Below are 6,407 nucleotides of genomic sequence, written 5' to 3' on the forward strand. Positions count from 1 at the left end.
CAAAGATGTGTGGGTTAGGTTGAGTGGCCATGCTAAGTTGATTCTTACCATTGTGGGAATTAGCAGGGTAAATATGTGGAGTTACAAGGATAGGGCCTGAGGGGGATTGTTGTCAGTGCAGGCTCAATGGGCTCCTTCTGCACGACAGGGATTCTATGAGTTTGGAACAGCTGCTCCACCCTCTCCTGGAATGTTCCCACCTCTCCAGTGAGATGTCACACTGGCACGAATCATTACACATCTCCAGCAGTGGAGACCAGGCGCCATGACCATGCCGGGGAAATCGAAGGCCATTGAAGTGCCTGGGTAGTTGGGGGCATGGCCGTGCAGTATCTATTAGCAGTGCCCATCTGGCAGTGCCAGTTGAGTACTAAATGTGTCAGGTGCAATGCTAAGGGGGTGGGGGCTGTAATAGAGGGGAGCTATGATTGGGGAGGGTTGTGATGGGTGCGTATTCATGGGGGGGGGGGGGGGGGCGCCCTACGGGAGGGGTCGGGGGTGCATGTAGGGGGCATAATACAGGAATGGATTGTGAAGGGGTTCATAACGGAGAGGGACATGCATATTGGGGATCTGCCAGGGGACCCATCGGGATGGCCCTGATGCTCCGAATCCAGCAACCCACGTCAGTGTGGGGCGAAGATGCTGCCAATAAAGGGGGCGGGGGGAACCAATGTCTGTGGGGTGGTGCCGGGGTGCCGGGGGGGGGGGGGGGGGGGCGGTGGAGGAGGAGGAGGTGGCGTCATCTTCCAAGTCACCATCAGATTGGGACACCTTAGCAAAATGGCGCCCAAGTGCTCTGTAGTTGGTTTCACCGGTGTGTTTAGGTTAACTATTGCTTTTCTCACCACAGCTGTTGCCTGACTTGCTGAATATTTCCAACATTACCTACTTTTATTTCAGATTACCAGCATCTCAAGTATTTTGACTTTTATTTGCCTGAAAAATGAAGTAGCTGATTGTTCTTAGACAGGAGACATCTTCATAAAACAGAATAGAATGTCATGACCTTACAACCCATTGTGCTTGCATCAAGCACAATGTTCAACCTCCTCCTTTCAATTAGTTCAACACACAGGATCTGACATTTTAAAATTGCCTTCAATGTAAAAAGAAATGACCAAAAGAATTTCCAATGTCCATGATAAGTTTATCTATTAGTGTCATAAGCAGGCTTACCGTGAAAATCCCCCAGTTGGCACCTGTTCGGGTACACTGAGGGAGAATTTAGCATGGCCAATGCATTTAACCAGCATGTTTTCAGACTGTGGGAGGAAACCAGAGCACCCAGAGGAAACCCACGCGTACACTGGGAGAACGTGCAGACCCGGCACAGTCAGTGAGCTAAGCTGGGAATCGAAAACGTGTCCCTGGCACTGTGATGTAGCGGTGCTAACCACTGTGTCACCTCGGTTATAATGGCTACTGTCTAACCTTGTCAGTGAATGCATCAGCTCAGGGTGAAGTCACATCACCCCCTCTGGAGACAGACTGTACCTACAGAGTGAGTTTACATTGCCGATATCAATATAAATGTGGATATAGGGTCGTACAAGTGGAAGTTTCCAGCAAGTGTAGAAACATGAGATTTTTAAATGAGTATATATATTCTCAGCTTATCCAATTGGTGAAAGGGATGAGGTAAAATGGTGGCACATGTTCATTCATGGGATTTAAAGGCTACAATGCAAAGCTGTGATGTATGTATTGCATCCACATGGCCATGGGGACAATTAGATGCACATGAGGGGTGACATCTTTCAGAACATGTACATGCTAATGAATCTGTTGCTTGCAGGTTCTGACTAAGTCTTGGGAGGAACTTTCCTGGCTTGGGTCACTATCTGTGTGGAGTTTGCCCGTCCTCCCCATGGATGCATGGGTTTCCTCCCACAATCCAAAAATCATCATCATCATCATCATCATAGAACCCTACAGAGCAGAAAGAGGCCCTTCAGCCCATCGAGCTTGCACCGACCACAATCCCACCCAGGCCCTACCCCCATATCCCTACATATTTTACCCGCTAATCCCTCTAACCTAAGCATCCTAGTACAATAAGGGGCAGTTTTAGCATGGCCATTCAACCTAACCCGCACATCTTTGGACTGTGCGAGGAAACTGGAGCACCCGGAGGAAACCCATGCAGACACGAGGAGAATTTGCAAACTCCACACAGGCAGTGACCCGAGCCAGGAATCGAACCCAGGTTCCTGGAGCTGTGAAGCAGCAGTGCTAACCACTGTGCTACCGTGCTGCCCAAATGTGCAGGTTAGGTGAGTTGGCCATGTTAAATTCTCCCTCAGTGTATCCAAACAAGCACCGGAGTGTGGCGACTAGGGGATTTTCATAGTAACTTCATTGCAGTGTGAATGTAAGCCTACTTGTGACTAATAAATAAACAAACTTTAAAGGGATCTAAGCATATGGGATTAAAAAGGATCTAAAGATATGGGAGGAAGTGGGGTGAGGAATCAGGATATTGATTCATTGGGTTGTCTAAGCAAAGAATAATGGTCAATAATGCCCAAATAACTCAGCTATTCTCATAAAAATGTGCCATGAGATCTTTCACATCTGCAGTCATGGCCTCAATTTAACATCTAATTGGAAAGACAGGAACTGCAGCACTTCCTCAGTACTATGTGGCAGTGTCAACCTGGACTATGTACTTAAACTCTGATGTGGGACTTGTACCCAGCACCTTTGAGTCAAAGGCAGGAGCGCCACCACAGAACAAAGCTGAAGTTGGGTATGTCAAAACAGATCCTATTATAAAACTAGTGGTAAGCACATTTTCTATTTTCTGAAGCCATGGAAGCTTCAGGAGACTGTATAACTCTATTTGCCTTTATACGACTGACAGTCTGAAAAATAAGCCTGGATGATGCAACAGGAAAATTGTTCAATAGAGCAAAAACAACACACCAAGCTCACAAAGCGCAACAGGATTTAAATCATTAAACCCCACTGTTTACCCATTGATTGTACTGTATACTTACGGTTTTGAGAGGTCTGTTTTAAAATCCAGGAGGGACTTTGTTTTTATTAGTTGTTCCTTATAACTGGGAAAAAGACAGCAGTCACCTGGAGTTCATAAGTCCTGTTTAGAAAACATAGATTCCCTTCAGTGCAAATGAAGGCCATTTGGCCCATCAAGTTTGCACCAACTACAATCCTCCCACCCAGATCCTATTCCCGTAACCCCTCATATTTATCCTGCTAATCCCCCTGACACTAGGATTAATTTACGAAGTCCAATCAATCTAACCAACGCATCTTTGGATTATGGAGGAAGCTGGAACATACGGAGGAAACCGGAACATACGGAGGAAACCAACGTAGATACAGGCAGAATGTGCAAACTCCACACAGTGACCCAAGCTGGGAACTGAACCCGAGTCCCCAGTGCTGAGGGGCAGCGGTGCTAACCACTGTGCCACCCACCTGAAATTGTAGAACTTCAGAAGAAATGTTTTCCAGGCAACCATCTGTGGGACACATCAAGAAAGGATGACAAATCATAGGAGAGAGTTCCAGATTCCAGTGCTTCACTCCATTCCAGAATTTCAGCATCCCTGAAACATTAAGCTGAGAATTCCACGATGAATCAAATAGCCAGGGTCCTCTCAACATGGGACGCCTGGTCTGAAAATCTTGTTAACCAGGGAAACGTTTTACAAAACTTGGCCCCTGGTCTAAGAAAAAAGGCACGGTGGCATAGTGGTCAGCACTGCTGCCTCACAGTGCCAGGGACCAGGGTTCAATTCCAGCCTCGGGTCACTATCTGTGTGGAGTTTGCACATTCTCCCTGTGTCTGCATGGGTTTTCTCCGGATGCTGCAGTTTCCTCCCACAGCCCAAAGATGTGCAGGTTAGGTTGATTGGCCATACTAAATTGACCCTCGTTCGGGGTGTGGGGCTGGGGGTGGAGGGGGGTGAGATTAGCAGGGTGAATATGTGGTGTTTCAGGGATAGAGTGGGATTGTATTATCAGTGCAGACTCAATGGGCCGGATGTGGGGATTCTATGATTCTATAAAAAATGGGTAAGGAGCCATTGTTTAAATGAAGGAATTTTGGTTGAACATATAAACAACATATGAATTAGGGTAGGAATAGGTCACTTGACCCCTCAAACCTACAATTTAATAAGATCATGGCTGTTTTGATTGTAATCTCAACCCCAGGTTCCTGCCTATCCCCAATAACCTTTCACGCTCTTGTTGATCAGGAATCTAACTCAGTCTTAAAAATATTCAAAGATTCTGCCTTCTGGGGAAGAAAATTCCAGAGACAAAGATATAAAAGTCTGAGGTCATGTACCAACTAACTCAAGAACAGCTTCTTCCCTGCTGCCGTCAGACTTCTGACTGGACCTACCCTGCATTAAGTTGATCTTTCTCTACAACCTAGGTAGGACTGCAACAGTACATTCCGCACTCTCTCCTCTATGAATGGTATGCTTTGTCTGTATAGCCCACAAGAAACAACAATTTTCACTTTATGCTAATACACGTGACAACAATAAATCAATCCATTTCAGGGAAAAGGGGTCTGAACCCTAACAGTTTGTTGGGAGGGAGCTGAGGATAAGCAACCTTGTGGTAATGATGTTTCTACTTGTCTAGTGGAGAGACTGCTTTATTACTGAAGATAATGGCATGCTGCAATTTCTGATCTGGGTTCCTTCTGTTGCAAAGCTGAGCAGAGTAATTGCAGATTGGTGTTTGTAAAATTGGAAAAAGCATTGCATGGTCCCTTCAAAAGGTAATGCTTCTTCTGTGCTTATAGTTTAAAAAAGTACAAGCATGTAGAGTGCCCAAAATGAAACATTTGAATCAAAAGGCCAATCAGCAGTGTTACCAAGATAACAGGCTCAGGCTTTGAATTTTTTTGAATTCAGCCGCTCAATTTGAATTAGGCACTTAGATAGTATTGTATTTAAATCTGATGGCTTTGGCTGCCTAGGACCAATCCTATTGTGGGAAATATTGACATGTCACCACAGGTATAAAAGAAGACGGCAATGGGATAAAAGGCAGAGAGCAATTGTTGCCTGCCACAGCTCATAGCTCAAAACCTCATCTAGATAGCAAAGGTACCAAATAAGAATCAACAGAGAAGGCCCAGAATATTTCGGAAGAGACAAAACCTGGTTGTACGTTAGAGAGTGACTAAAATTCCATTTCTTGTTAATGAGTGGGAATTGCATTTGTTGGAACAGTATACCATTAGAATCATGCTTTATTCAGTTTGTTAATAGTTTAGTTAATTCGTTCACTGTTAGTTAGATAAATAAATTGTTTCTTGTTGATTTTAGAGAGTCAGATAGTTATTTTGATTTAACCACTAGAAGTTGCTGAAGCACAGATCACACTACTTCCCATTCACTTCTACAGATTATAGAATGAGGTACTCCTCTTTGAGTGGTTAGGTATTAGTGCTCAGAGGGAGGATCAACCTCTGCTTTATAACACTTCAAAATTATAACATACTCAATGGCCTCCCCAGTGATAATGTGGCATTTGATAAACATAAATGACATATTGGATATAAGCCACGTTAATTTAGAAAAATAAGGCAGGGCAGCTTAAAACACAATGACCTGTAACTTTCTGGCTCCCCAGCCTCAGATTTGGGGGTACCAAATGTGGGAAATGTTCTGGGAAATCCCTCTTTGAAGTTCCCATGGTTTTATCCAGCATGACCAGAAGCACTAAATTCTCCTAGCAATTGCACTGGCCTGGGAAAGTGAGTTAAGTGACCGTCTTTGGACGGTTCTGCCAGTTTTACCATCATAGCTATTCTGAAAGAGTTAGAAGAAAAAAAGCTTCTTACTTCAGCATAACTATTTTAAAGGCTCAGACTGAACCCCAAACAGTACACCGCCACTCTGCAGGAAAACCCCCACACCATCCCTTCCCCTGCTCCCCTTTGGCCCAAGTTCTCCCCACCACCGGCCAGACACCGCACTCCCACCACCTCCCTCCCACCCACTGTTGTCTGCCCCCTCTGCTAAGCTTCATTTACACCACACTGCTACAGTCAGGACGCGCTCTACTGCTCCCGTCTCACCGAGCCTGAGGGGGGAAGGTCGGGCGACAGAGGGGATTTGCAATTCGAGCAGAGGCATGTCCCTTCAGAGTGACAATCCGCCACGGAGGACAGCCACTCTGAGCAAGTTAAGGGCCAATGACATTTTAAACATGAGATAAGCGGCTAGTCAGAAAAACTGATTACATACAATAGAAATGACAAGTTTCACTTGCCCCCTATAAATGTTTAGATATCAAAGGCAAATCAAGTTTGATAGTGAAGCACTTTTGACTGTTTTAATAATTTATAGGCCTCTCTATAAATAGAAATTGTTGCTGCTGGTGTAATGCAATTTATAGAAAATTACAAA

This window comes from Carcharhinus amblyrhynchos, chromosome 19, assembly GCF_965287045.1.
Source record: "Carcharhinus amblyrhynchos chromosome 19, sCarAmb.v2.hapA, whole genome shotgun sequence".
Classification (NCBI taxonomy): domain Eukaryota; kingdom Metazoa; phylum Chordata; class Chondrichthyes; order Carcharhiniformes; family Carcharhinidae; genus Carcharhinus; species Carcharhinus amblyrhynchos.